The 15,345-nt window shown below is 37.2% G+C and overlaps 1 protein-coding gene across 2 annotated transcripts in view; it reads left to right on the top strand.

The window, feature by feature from the left end:
* coro7 (coronin 7) overlaps positions 1-15,345 on the top strand; it is a 173,048-nt gene that overhangs the window by 124,077 nt on the left and 33,626 nt on the right. The window lies entirely within an intron of this gene.

The following is a 15,345-nucleotide window of genomic DNA, read 5'->3' as shown; positions in this document are numbered from 1 at the left end:
TACAATTTTAAATAATTGGTTTTCAATTTATTATACTTTAAATGATCATTTATTTCTGTGATGCAAAGCTGAATTTTCAGGATCATTCCTCCAGTCTTCAGTGTCACATGATCCTTCAGAAATCATTCTGATATGAGGATTCATTTTCAAAGTTGGAAACAGTTCATAACCTGTGATACTTTTTTATAATACTTTGATGAATAAAAAGTAAAAAATAAAATAAAATAAAAAAAGAAGCAAATGTTTTAAAAATAGAAATATTTTGTAATAACAATATACACTACTGGTCAGTAATTTGGGGTCAGTCATTTTTCTTTTTCTTTTTTTTAAATAAATTAATGATTTTATTTATCAAGGATGTGTTAAATTGATAAAAAATTATAGTAAAGGAGATTTATATTATTTGGAAAATATGTTTTTATTTTGAATAAATGCAGTTCTTTTGAACCTTTTATTCATCAAATATATTAGGCAGCAGAACTGTTTCCAACACTCATAATAAATCAGAATATTAGAATGATTTCTGAAGGATCATCTGATAGACTGGATGTCACGTGACACTGAAGACTGGAGTAACCATCCTGAAAATTCAGCTTTGCATCACAGAAATGAATGATAATTTAAAGTAAAATAAATTGAAAACCAAATATTTTAAATTGTAATAGTATATCACAATAAAAAAAATATATTTTTGATCAAATAAATGCAGGCTTGATGAGCAGACGAAATTTCTTTCAAACTTGTACTGTGTGTATACATATATATATATATATATATATATATATATATATATATATATATATATATATATATATATATATATATATATATATATATATATATATATATATATATATATATATATATATATATATATATAGCAGTTTTGTTGAAAGGCACAATATTTTTTTTAATATACAACAAGTAGGCTACTAGACCAATGTTAAATATTTTGTTGATTTTTTTACTTACATTATCCCAGATGTTGAGGATGTTTCCAAGAATGTATAAATCCAGAGAAATTAGCCATTTTAACCATGGAAAGGGACCGTGTGTGTTGCTTACGACATCATACCCGTGTTACCCTTGATTTCCTTCAAACACCAATGGTTGGAATCACCCAAATGAATCATTGTTATATAGTTCAACACAGTTAGTCTTATTGGTTAAATCTTGTTTTCTTGGTTTGCCGCGAGTAGGCTACCATGTTTTACCATGCCTAATATTGATCTAGATTACTGCAGTAGCTGCCAAGGCGAACAAACAGAGTAGCATTGTAACATAACTTTCAACACACTCAAATGTAGGCCTTTCCAATATAGGAAATAACAGAGCTGCGTTACCCCACATACGCATGAGAGGAAGAAGTGGAATCGTTCATCTGCAGCATAAAAAGCTACACGAAATCAAGGCGTCATCAAGCTATGCCTATGTTTTGAATAAGCAAACTCTAGTGGCGAAAATATGGCTTTTAGACCAAAATAACATGCCTATAAAAAAGACAATATTAAAGCCTTTTTATTTATTTACATCAAACAGAATCAACAAATCTCCCAGTGATACTTCTGCAGTGGATTTAAAAAAGCTTTGTTGAAGTTCTGCAATCTCCATTATAGGTAGTGCATGGTGTGTTATGAACACAAAACCACAGAAAGCTGCTCTCGAGACATGATGATTCTCATGCGGAAATCTTCACTCGCACAACTCTTGATGGTCCAGTAACTGAACTATAAACCGACAGCTCCTGTGTGTTTGCAAACAGCTTACAATAGTAACAGTAACTGTATTGAGACCTGTATTATAGTGACGAGGCTGTTGTCTTGTTCCCTGTTTTTTTTTTTTTAAGTAGCCTACAGATATCCCACATGGTCTCAGTTATTTGAATACTACAGTTTAATGCATAATGATTAAATTAATGCCCTTTCAAAAAGCTTTAGATGGAGTTTAGCATGTCGCACTGCACAACAATCTCAACTTCCTAGAAGTATGTCAGCCATACAGTTATATATCCTTTCTGTGATGTATTAGGCTATATGTGAAGTGCACATGCAGCGCATCTGTAACGCATTACATTGAACGACAGGAACAGATAAACGATTTCATGCGTGTTTAGCTCAGATCTGATGCACAGACGATGCCATAGCTAAACCGTGTGTGTTCTCACAAAAAATAAATCCTCCTCATGCACTTCTTCTGGCTGTTTGAAGCGTATACTGCTCATGCTATTTCAAAGTATAATGTGCACACTACACAGTGAGTCACTCTTGGAGTTGAACACCCGTTGTGATGACAATAGCATACTGCTTTTTGAAATGTTTATTATTGCATGCTGCGGACTATCTTTTGACCGTTGTATGTATAGCGTTTATACTGTGCGTTATATATCTGATGTCGTTTATGATGGATCTGTCATCCTGTTTAAGGCTTGTTTAGGTCTGGAGCGCTCGGATGAAAGCGCTGAGCACTCGCTGGTTTGGTTTTTAGGTGCTGTAAATCTCATAAGATCAGAGGAGGTTTAGACTGTATGGGCAGGCTGTTGATGGTATTGAAGGATTCAGGATGTGACAGGTGTCAGTGGGACAGAAAAACACTTCATGTGTTTATCAGGAGTGCGTGTGTGTGTGTGTTTTGTGTGTGTCACATCCAAACACTCGTCAGTCATTAAATAAACACTTCACTTTTTCCCCTCCCGCACCAGTGCTTTAGTTGCTAGAGTTCTTCACCACACGCCATTCTTCTCTTTTACTGCATTTCCGCCTCAGTTTCAGTTTTGGCATTTATTATAGGCATGACAGATTTTTTTTTTTTTTGCGTGTCAAGCATTTGTATTGCCAAATAATTTGCATACAAAACAATACTTATAAAACTGCAAAACAACATATGCAAATAATAATAATAATAATAATTATTATTGTGTGTGTGTGTGTGTGTGTGTGTGTGTGTGTGTGTGTGTGTGTGTGTGTGTGTGTTTGTGTGTGTGTGTGTGTGTGTGTGTGTGTGTGTGTGTGTGTGTGTGTGTGTGTGTGTGTGTGTGTGTGTGTGTGTGTGTGTGTGTGTGTGTGTGTGTGTGTGTGAGCCTGTTTATGTGGTTTATGAGGACACAAATTTGTATAACTACATGTGTATTACACTGGTATTACTCTATAAATGTGGTTTATGAGGACATATCAAATGTCCTCATATCAAATGGCCTTAAAAACATACTAAATGATGTTTTTTTGAGAAAGTAAAAATGCAGAATGTTTCCTGTGATGGGTAGGTTTAGGGGTAGGGGCAGTGTAAGGGGATAGAAAATACGGTTTGTACAGTATAAAAACCATTACGCCTATGGAGAGTCATACGAGATTTTTGAAACATACGAGATTTAAGTAATTTTTAAGTAATTTTTATTTAATTTAAGTTGAATTTACTTTAAAAAATTATGGCAGCAAATTATATATATATATATACAAAATATGTAAAAATACAAATGAAAAAATTATTATTTCTTTAAATCATTATTTATTTTACACTGTAAAAAAAATATTTAGAAAAAAAGTTACCTGGTTGCCTTGAGTTAATTGAAATTAAAATTTTGAGTTAATACAATGAACATTTTTTGAAGACAACCTTTATTAAAAAATTTTTTTAAAGATTTTGTAAGCATATTGAGTAATTGTGTGCATATTTGTGATGATGCAGTGAAACATGCCAAATAGTGCTATTTTCATGATTTATCAATTTTTTTATGTGGTTCAGATACAATAATATTTTGAGTTTCTATTTATTAAACAAATTTCCTTCATTGTATCAACTGTATTTTTTATTTCAATAAACTCAAAATTTTAAGGCAACCAGGTTACTTACTATTTTAAGTTAAACCAACAAAAAACAACCAATTTTTTTTACAGTGTACTTAATAATTAATTGTTTAATACATTGTTTTAATTGATTAATATGTCTTATTCTTATTTGTTTTGTGTAAATGTAGTAATTTTGCTTTCTTTAATTGTACTTTATTTTTATTTACATGCATGCTTTACATATCTTTCCTACATTTGTAACGTTGCTTTACTTTCATACCTCCTGTACCTTAACAAAACTCCCAGTAATTTATTTCAGTCTCTGCTCACCTGCTTTTTCAGAGTCAGACTTTGAAACTCACAGCAGTGAAGGTTTGGAAGTGGTGAGACATTTCTGAAGCGTTTTCTGAAGGCGCCATTAGCATGAGCGACATACATTCATTTGGTTTTTACAGCCACATAGGCTGACTTGACTTTATAGCGACAGGTACTGTAAAAACCAGGTGTTCATGATGACCAGAGGTCTGTCTCGCACACACTCGTATGAAGACGGCAGAACGTCAGTATTTATAGAACTGACTCTGATAATGACATTTCCACCTGGTCTTTTCTGCTCGTATGATAGCATGGTCAATTGTTGCAGATTCATTCTGTGTCGTGTTCATTGATAAATCTGACATAAAGAGTTCAGACAGAGATGTTCAAAGATGAAGAGCTTTAGGAAAGTGTGCAAAGTGCTGATGGTTAAAGAATAAGTAGTTTAAACAGAGGCAGACAGACTGCTGATAGACCCTGACCCCGTAACCAGAGCCCACTGAATCAACGCTGTGAAACCAGCCACAGACGCTTTTGGCCTGGGACATGTCAAATGTCATGATGTCACTTACACAGGGTTCCCACAGTCAGGATAGAGACACAAAATCACACATAATGGGTGAATCTCACAAAAAAGGGTCATATTTCAACCTTTAATCAAAGTAAAAATTATTTGAAATGTATTAATAAAATTAACCATATTTTGGGGGCATTTACTGAAAGATGATTTCCTTATTTCAGTTTAAATCAAATATTAAAATATTGCATTGCAACAAGGAAAATTGGATTGGTAAATCTGTTTAATTATCATGAAAATGTTACAATGCAAATTAAAAATATATATATATATATATATATATATATATATATATATATATATATATATATATATATATATATATATATATATTATTTTTTTTAAAGTTCCCTGAAATAGGCTTTCTGCTAAATTGAGCTTTTTCTTCTGATTTGGAAAAGGAGCTGGATGGTTTCTGAGATTTATATATCACTGGACCTGATAGGATGAATTAGTCTGACAGAGAGTAACCCCTTTATCCGTGCGGATAGGAATAGTGTGAAAGAGCAGGAGGGAATTTGAGTGGGAAATGCTGTGTTGACAGTCAGAAGACTTATGTGATGTTGCCAGAGAGAAAGAAGGATTCCCATGGGAGAGGCTGGGAATCTCAGATTTTTCCTTCACCATTTCAATCGGTTCTCACTGCACATGTTCTCTGGCACATATAGGTGGCGGCCTTGAGCACCGCTTTTGTGAGGCCCCCAAGAACTCTACATGTTATTTACGTTTAAGTTCTCAGACCTTTTCTCATTCAAGGCGTTATTTAACTCATTTAAGACTGCTCTTATGAGAGTACAAAACCTTTGTAACCTACCCTACCTTTGTACCCTAAAACAAAACCTTTGTTTCCTATGTAAATATATTGGGGATAAAATGTAAAACAGTGTGGAAATTTCATATCACAATTATAGTGACCCAAATTATCACAGTTTTGTTCAAGTGAGATGAAAGTGTTCAAAAAGAACAGATGCACACACTTAAAATATTTCAACAAGTTTTATATTTGAAAATATAAAATAACAAATAAATCAAGCAGCTCTGTGCACTTTTTTAAGCTAGATTCTGTTCTGTGGGATTTCCTTCCTTATAATGGCTGTCGTCAATAGCAACGCATAACACAAACAATAGTCTAATATTATCTCATCAGTGTTCTATCAACTATGAAATTATGAGATTTAAATCTAGCATATTTTGTGTAAGAGCCCAAACAGTATCCTAGTAAAATAATAATTATCTATATTTTAATATGATTTGACAGATTATTTGATTCAATTTCAAAAATCCAAAAGGTGTGCGTCATACCTGACACTTAGATGAACACTTTACAGTCGGTTTTATGACTGTAAGTCATTCTCTTCAAATGCTATTGAAGTTAGAAACGTGTATACCAATGTTGTATGTAACTTTAGAGACCGTCTCTAAATTTGCGAATCTCGAACGTGGAGCCAAATTTATGCCAGTCATATCAGATGCGCTGTGGTTGTGCTTTGAGAGCGTGCTCTGAACAAAACTCTGGCTAATCTGAACGCCTCTGGTTATTAGACATTGCATTTATAAATAAAGGGTACAAAGGGGCTAAAGATGCACTTGCACTAGATAGAGCTAAAATGGCACGTGTTGTTAGGGTAAAGGTGGTCTGCATCTGTCGGTGCAGTGTGAATGTGCGGTGCAGACTTGGGGTGTGGTGCAGACTTTCACAATCGATGGACAGTTCTGTAGCTCACTAATCACATTCAACCATCTAGCTGTAGAAACGGCCACTATAAACAACAATTCAGTCACTTGACGTCCAGCAAGTGTCATTGTGAATGTTTGATTTGAACTTGGCACAGATTGGTGTTGGAAGAGCACCCATGATGCCTTAAAATACATTCTTTTTAGGGAGCTCGCTATGGTTTGGATCGAGCTGCTGCTGCCTCTCTCTCTCTCTGTTGTGTGGTATGTGTGGAATGAATGGCCTGATGTTTGAGGTTTGTTTGAGGTATGATCTCAGCAGCCCTCAGCAATGATCGCTATGTGCGGCCCGATGTCTATGCGCATGCATCCAGGTATGATCAACACTTGACAGGTTAGTGCTCTGTGATCAGGTGACTATTCTGCCTGCTTTTAAAATAAAAGACTGGAATGTGAGGATAGGACAGAAATGGGATGGAAGAGACATGTGGTATGTGTTTGTCTGTCAGACCTCCATGGCAGACAGCTGAGGTGATGTTCATAAACACACACACACACACACACACACACACACACATACACACACAACTCGCGCACACATGGTGACCTTATCATGCACTCTTCCAGATAACACACACACACATCATCTGCAACACAGATAGAGACAGAAGAAGAGAAAGAGAGACGGATAAAAGCTGCAGATAGCTGCAGCTCGGAAGACAAAGACACAGTGGGGAACGGAGAACCTTTGTTTATTTTATTCACTCAAGCTGTGATTTGTGTATTTCCAGAGCTTTTGCCAGTGGTTTAATAATGCCAGCCGTGCCCATTAAACATGCATACAAGAGAGACCCAGAAAACAAACAAAAAAAAGCCATAATGCTCACATGCTGCGACATACTGCTGACTCTGTCATTGTTGAACACAAGTGTTTGTGTAGTAGTTTTTGAGTGTATACTTCTACCCAAATATAAAGATTAAGTATGTAGTTTTTCTGTCCCGATTTATGTGCATTGTTCTAGGGTGTAGATAGTTGCCAGGGTGATGCTAAGTGGTTGGTAAGGTGTTTAGCATTGCACATTGCATTGGCACTTTGCTATACAGTTTCTAGGGTGTTTTGGTTGGTTGCCACGACATAGCTATGTGGTTGCTAATGGGTTTTGCGGTGGCAAAGGTGTTCTGGGAGCTTCCCGGTGTTGTGCTATATAAGTTGCTCTGCTATACACATTTTGTTAACCATTATACGGTTGCTTAGCCTGACAAGCCAGACCCACATCAAGATGTTTGGTCTGGAAACTCACCATTGACGGCTCAATCCGAGGGGCGGGATAAACGGTTGTCTTTCAAACTCCCTCTGCACGCGATAGGATAGCGCTACACCAACCAGAGCAACGAAGGTGAAGCAGAGCTCGTTGATAGATTAAACATTCGCCGTATCCGGTCGGCAAAACTCCGAACACATCTTCCCTTCTTAAGAATCTTAAGAATGACTTCAGTGCCGTTCTTTGTTCTTTTCTCAGAGAAAAGCTTAACTCCAAGTCTTCCAGAGTTGCGGTCAAAGCTGATTCAAAAAACCGCCGTTCGCCAGTTTCTGTGTTTACTAGAAGCACGCAAACGCAACTCGGCCGTCGTCATTATGGCCCCGCCCACCGACTCCATACACGATGTGATTGGCCCGGCAAGGGTTAGGCGAATACAGCTCAGAAGGTATTGAGAGTTCCTAGACGACACTCGTGGGCAGATTAGATTTGCTGCCACTAGGGTGCGTCTAGATTTCTAGGCTAACGGTTGCTAGGATGTTATGGGAGGGTGTTAAGGCGTTGTTATGTAGTAGCTATATAAGGTGCTCTGCTATACACATTTTGTTAACCATTATACGGTTGCAAGGATGTTCTGGGAGCTTTCATGGTATTGCTGTATATATCTGTTAACCATTAAATGGTTGCTAGGAAGTTCTTGTGGGTTACTAGGGCGTTGCTATGTGGTTACTAAGATGTTCTGCGGTTACTATGATGTTCTTGGAGCTTACTAGGGCATTGTTATGTGGTACTAAGATGTTCTGTGGTTGCTAGGTTGTTCTGGGACGTTCCCAGGGTGTTGTTATATGGTAACTAAAGTGTTCTGTTATACACATTGTGTTAACTGTTATATGGTTGCCAGGATGTTCTGGGAGGTTGTTTTGCTGCTTTTAGGGTGTTCTGGGAGGTTCTCAGGGTGTTGCTATGTGGTTACTAAAATGTTTTGCAGTTGCTAGAGTGTTCTGGGAGGTTCCAATGTCATTTCTATATGAAAGCTAAGATGTTCTGCTATATACATTGTGTTAACTGTTAATTGTGATGTTCTGGGAGGTTGTTTTGCTGCTTTTAGGGTGTTCTGGGAGGTTGCTAAGGTGTTTCTATGTGGTGCTAAGGTATTTTGCAGTTGTTTGGATGTTCTGGGTGATTCACCTTCATTGATGATGATTCCAAGAGCTTTGCTTAGTGGTTGCTAAGGTGTTCTGTTAGGGTTTTTGGGGTCCCAAAAGTATATTCTGTGTCCGGATTCACAAAACATAAAAGGATACACATCTTAAAGGGATAGTTCACTCAAAAATGAACTGTTTGTTACTGGCATTCTTTAGAATATCTTCTTTTGTGTTCAACAGAAGAAAGAAACACATAGAGGTTTGGAACAACATGAGGGTGAGTAAATAATGACAGGATTTACATTTTAGGGTGAACTGTCTCTTTAAGAAGATTTCACTGAGTTGTCCAGTGAATCTTCAGCAAGAACTGGCATCCAATCAGATAACACCAAAACCTGTTGTCTTCCTCTTTTATATATATAAAAAATGCTGCTTGTGTTTAACATGTGTTTACAGGGTTGTTGGCAGATCACAAATCATCATCCATCACAACTAGAACAGATGACTGTATGTGTACACAGTCATTGATTTAGTATCTGAGATATGATTTTATCAATGCCAGTGTTATCTGACATCTGACTATGTGCAGGTACAGACAGATTGCAATTGAAATATTACCCAGGTAGGCCCAACAAAGCAGGCCATAAACATGTTACTAGAATTGAGTGATGTAGCTTAAAACTATAGCTTAATATTTCTCCAGCATTATGTAAATCATTATTTAAAGCATTTCTGGATATTTAAATTATACACACTTCTATGGCATCGCTGACAGAACCCCCTTTGGAACCCTTATATTTTTAAGAGTGTCAAGGAACTAAAAAAAAGTCATGAACTAGTTACCATAATCTATTAATTTTTATTTAAAAAAAAAAGATCTTTCCAGGTGAAAAGGTTAAAAGAGTCATTTTTCCTGCAGGACACACAAACACGCATGTGATGATCCACAGGCGTCCGCAGGACTAGTTTTAAGGGATTATATTGTTTGGTTGGGTTTGTCTCTTTGTGTAGGTGAGTAGCAGATTTACGGTTTGCTGTCTTTAGGGGAAGGGAGGTGTGGAAAGGAAAAGAGAGGGGTAGATGAGAAAGGGCACTGTGGGTGACGGATAGATGCTTGACTATCAGCATGCATGCTGGTCCACACAGCAGCTTATTCTGTGAACTGAACGCGCATGCTAATAAAATACCCAGCTTCTCAAATATTTCAATTTAGGACTGTACCGCAGTACCTTTTTAGCTTGCCTGTTTATGTTGTTCACATACGCTCAGTAAATGTCATATTCAATTTGTTGCAAATGAAAGCAAGGCCATGAGAAAAATAGACAAAAATTGTTTGGTTTTTTACTTATGTGTGCTTTTGGGTTCTGGAGACAAAAAAAATGAAAAATTCAAGTGGGCCAAAAACTGGAATAAAGACAAAAATGTGCTAAATAGAGCGAACTTTAAGAAAGTACAACAACTTCGTTTTCTCTCAAGTCAAATTAAACATAACGTTCACCCGGGATTGCACTCTTTTGTTAGTTATTTTGGCATGATAGAGTGGTAAAGATAAATGTAGGTGCGATATGTAAGAGTGTCCAGATGTGTACAGACAAGTCTGATGTGCTTGCAGCGTGTGTGTTCTGCATGTGCTGTCGCATGTCCCGTAAGGCCCAGGAATGTGTACCCTGATCCCTCAGGGAGAAATGAGCACACGACCCTCTGAGAGGAGAGACAAACGGATGAAGAAATAGATGTGGAGATACATGGAGAAGAAACTGCAACTTGCACGATTTAAAATGCGATAAGATGAACTTGTGACATCCAGTCACACGTGTCAAGATGGTATCAGTGTTCAAAAAAAGTTCAACAAAATTTTTGGATATAGAAAATGTTGTTTGTTTACTTTCTTAAAGGGGTGATGAATTGAGAAATCAACTTTCCCTTGAGCTTTTGATATATAAATGTTCAAGGTAATATAAGAATATCCTGTAAGTTTCAGAGTTGACTCACCTTGCTAGTCTAAGAAAGGCTTTTATAGACACCAGGCCCAGAAAACGATCGTGTGCTTCAGCCATACCTCATCGCGCGACGGAACGCCTCTACAGTGCGTCTAATTCAGTAGCCCCGCCCACAGACTCATGGAGCTGCGAAGAAGATAGTAAGATATTGCGCTGTTCCTGGTTGTGGAAGAACACAGTCGCTGCATAAGCTTCCTTCGGATCCTAATATTAGGAATGTGTGATATTTCATTTATTTTTAATGAAGTTCCAGCTCACATGGAGAAGACCGTATACGTGTGTTCGCTTCATTTCACTGCGGAATCGTTTGTAAACAAGTCTCAGGTCGAGCTGGATTTGCTGACATAAAACACAATGCTGTGCCTTCTGTATTGGATCCGACAGGAATGGTGCAACAAACTTATGTGAATAAAACGTGTTTTTTATATGTAATAGTATTACATTGTAATAGATTGTTTTGCTTATGTGTACGTGTCTAACAGAACATACCTTTAGCACGCTGGACTCAGACATGTATGGGCCAGGGCTCGCAAAGCCCAACGTCCCGCGGTCCCGGTGCTGTTTGTTTTCCAGACAGGCTACCAAAACAGAAGCCCGCCGACAGGCAGATGAATTTCATAATATGAATTTCTTGTTCTGCTATTATCTCTCTCTTGCCTTGAGAGAGCGTGTGTGTGTGTTTGCGTGCGTGCGTGCGTTTAGAAGACAGCCTCAGAAGCAGTGTAGAAAATAGCCTATTACTTATTGGTTGTGATGTTTTTTAATGTAAAAAAACACATGAACATCATTAGTTGACTTCCGACAACAGTATAAAAAAATACAAAAAAAACAGTTCATGACTCCTTTAAATTATTATGTTTTTTTATATGACCTTTCATGTAGTGCAGGGCCCGGTGGCTAGCCACTGCCCCTCTGCCTTCATTGGCTAAGGTGCCCCTATTGCCCCCTTCCCTTCCTCACCCCCAGAGGATTCCCATAAAAGCATTTCTGTTCCGTTAAAAATCCACTAATACCGCTAATCTGTTCTGTGTTTTTATAGTTTATAGTTTTATAGTATATATAAGGAAAAGTAAACATTAAAAACTGGGCAACTAACTGAAATAAAAAGATTTAAATCGACGTACTAAAATGACTAAAATGCAAATAAAAATCAATGAAATCTAAACAGAAATGTAAAAAAGGCAGCATCATTTCTAAAGCAAACTGAAAACTGAAAATAAAAAAAATTAAAAGTGAATTCAAAATATCAATAAATAATATTATTATGGTCTATAAAATACTTTAATTTTTAAACTGTCAAGTGGTTGAGGAACCATTGGTCGACAAAGTTGTTACATTTTACTACAAGATTTTAAAAAAATCTTTAGAATAACATGCACTTGTAATAATGGTTGTTAAAACAAATGAATAATGGAATAACATGCACTGATTTATCATGCACAATATTAGCATATAGGTGTTCTAAGAAAGTTCATAGAGCCAATTATGATTTCACTTTGTCTTTATTTCAAAACTCAAGGCTAAATGACTGCAGACTTTCTCCATTACGCTCTGAGCGACAGTGTGCCAAAGCACAGTCTGCAGGTCAGTGCTGGTGTACGTACCGATGACGTGTCCCCTAAGTCACCCTCTTCCTGGGCTTGTAACAATATGAGTTTATGATGTTCTTGGCACATCTGAGAAGCGCTGTTTTCATTTCTGAGCTTTTCTTACTTTGAAAACGGTTACTGGAGAAACGCCACGCTCCAATATTTGCAGATCTCGGCTTTCCCTACTATGTGACCCGCACTTATATGTTAATCTCTTTTAATTTCACGCTGAGATGAGTTCTGGCTTTTGTCCTGTTGGCGAGAACAGCGTTTAGAGTTGGGAAAGGGACGTAGTGATGTCACTTTATTTAAAGAAGATCTGCTATGCCCTTTTTCAAAGTCTTGATTTAGTTTTTGGGCTCTGCTAGAATAGGTTTGCATGCTTGAATGCTCAAAAACACATCATTTTTGCTTTTTTGCAACACCTTTTTTTCAGTCTTTCAGTAACGTTCTGCTTAGTTCCTAGAAGCCTCTCCTTCTGAAAAGCTCAGTGTTCTCTGATTGGTCAGCTGGACCAGTGTGCTGTGATTGGTCAATAGCTTTGAGTGTGTTCTGGAAATATCACGCCCCCTTACTAACTAACTCAACCAAGCCTCACACCTTTATCTGCACATGCCTTGTGCGGAAATTATTTAAATGACGAGTTTTGTGATGTATTCTTACCCTGAAGAAAACTCAAGACTACAATGGAGGCACTTCAGGGAGTTCAGAAACAGTGTGCACTGATACAGAGAATAACACCCTCAGGAATGACTTTGTGCTTTGTAACTTTTCAGACATTTTTCATACTCAAACAGCAACATTACACACTAAAGAAAGCTGAACATGTAAAAAAGCACAATAGGACCTCTTTAAAGTGTTGGTCTAAACGCTTGACTGCAATGAAGTTATTTACAGGACGGAGCTCGTGGAAAAGACTCCCTTCGCTTGTTACTCCATCATCGGTGTGATTTTCAGGGTTGCTTTGGAGGGAAGATTTATGGGATTGTGGTCGCTCGTCTGTAATAGAAGCCTGACTGGTTTTAACCAGGCCTGAATGCTCTGTTTTTAGGCATGCCGCGGCACAATGACATTAAAGATAAAGTAATGCAACGAACTGCAGTTAGACGTGTACACACATCATGGAAATCTCAGAAAATAGCTGTTTATGTGAATGTGAATTATGGTTGTGTATGCGTGACTAACAAGTTCACAGCAAGTAGACGAATCTCTTCCTGTGACCCTCAGCATCGGGGGTCGTTCTGCTCGTGACCCCCCTGTCTACTTCCTCTGGTTCTTCTCCCCTGCTCTCTTCTAACCCAATCGTCTGGTTCTCAAGCTCCGCTGACAGGTAGTTTTACGCTTAAATCCTAAACCCTTGAAGTCAGTTGCATCTGGATTTTTAACGCTTAACTCCTTGTTTCCGGGACTTTCTGGGGTCAGGTCTTAAACTCTGAACGATACCACACACACAGACAAACTCAGATATAACGGACCAGTCACCTTATTTATTTTCTGTTTAGTTTGTTATATATCTTAGGAATTTTATTATATTATATTATTATATTTTTCCATTAAATATTTAATATATATGTACACCGATCAGGTGTGACCTTCCTAAGATGCTATGTGCCCACTGTTGGTGCTTTCGGCGGTGGACAGGGGTCAGCATGGGCATCCTGACTTGTCTGCGGTTATGCAGCCCCATACGCAACAAACTGTGACGCACTGTGTATTCTGACACCTTTCTATCAGAACCAGCATTTTTGATCAATTTGAGCTACAGTAGCTCGTCTGTTTGATCGGACAACACGGGCCAGCCTTCACTCCGCATGTGCATCAATAAGCCTTAGCCGCCCATGACCCTGTCACCACTGTTTCTTCCTCGGACCACTTTTGATAGATACTGACCACTGCAGACTGGGAACACCCCACAAGAGCTGCAGTTTTGGAGATCTGACTCAGTCATCTAGCCATCACAATTTGGCACTTGTCAAATCCTTAAGCTTGCCCATTTGTCCTGCTTCAAACACATCAACTTTGAGGACAAAATGTTCACTTCCTCCTAATATATCCCACCTACTAACAGGTGCCGTGATGAAGAGATAATCAGTGTTATTCACTGTAATATTTTTTTAATAATCATAAGAATATATAATTTACACTAAAAACCTAATGTTGTTTATGTTATTTAAATAATTGAAGCCATTTAAATTTTTCTTATCTTATTTTATTTTTTTAAATAGTATTTGTATAATATTCATTTATTATATTATATTATAATGTTATTTTAATATTTAAATGTCCTATTAAATTAAGGGGGAGAACCACTGAATATTAGTTTTTGCTGTAATAAGCCTAATTAAGGTTAGATGTCTCATTGAATTAAACAGAAATGATGAGGCTGTGAGAGATATACTTATAGTCTTTACAATGGCATGCACTGTATACACTCTAAAAAATTCTGAGTAAAAAACAACCCAATGTTGGGTCAAATATGGACTAACCCAGCAGTTGGGTTGTTTTAACCCAGCGACTGGGTTGTCTTAAGCAAATATTTAACCCAACTGCAGGGTTAAAACAACCCAATTGCTGGGTTAGTCCATATTTGTCCCAACATTGGGTTAAAACAACCATTTTTTTAGAGTGTAAAGGTCCTAGATCGTGTAATTTCCACAACTCACTACTTTTAAAACTACTTGTTTTTTTTCTCATTTGGACAATCAGTAAGTTGTTAAACAAGCAGTACAATCCACTGAATGCACTGTGTTCTATCATTCACACCCTTGTCAGGTTCCAGAAGTCCCATTCATTTTCTCTATAGAGGAATTGATTTTTAATGATAACTTCTAAACCTGTATGAGACCTGCTGTAATCTCCAAGGTTGTTAATCATTCAAGCCATCAGTCCGCATTTTCAATTTATTTTGTAAATTATTATATAAGGAAAAATTCCACCATTAAAAGCAAACAGAGGCATACCCATATCTAATTGCTTAAATATTTGTATGCATATTTTGCACTAA

The sequence above is a fragment of the Pseudorasbora parva genome, chromosome 2, assembly GCF_024679245.1.
Source record: "Pseudorasbora parva isolate DD20220531a chromosome 2, ASM2467924v1, whole genome shotgun sequence".
NCBI lineage: Eukaryota > Metazoa > Chordata > Actinopteri > Cypriniformes > Gobionidae > Pseudorasbora > Pseudorasbora parva.
Note: the sequence above shows the minus strand (reverse complement) of the source record. Positions and strands in the feature narration are given on the sequence as shown.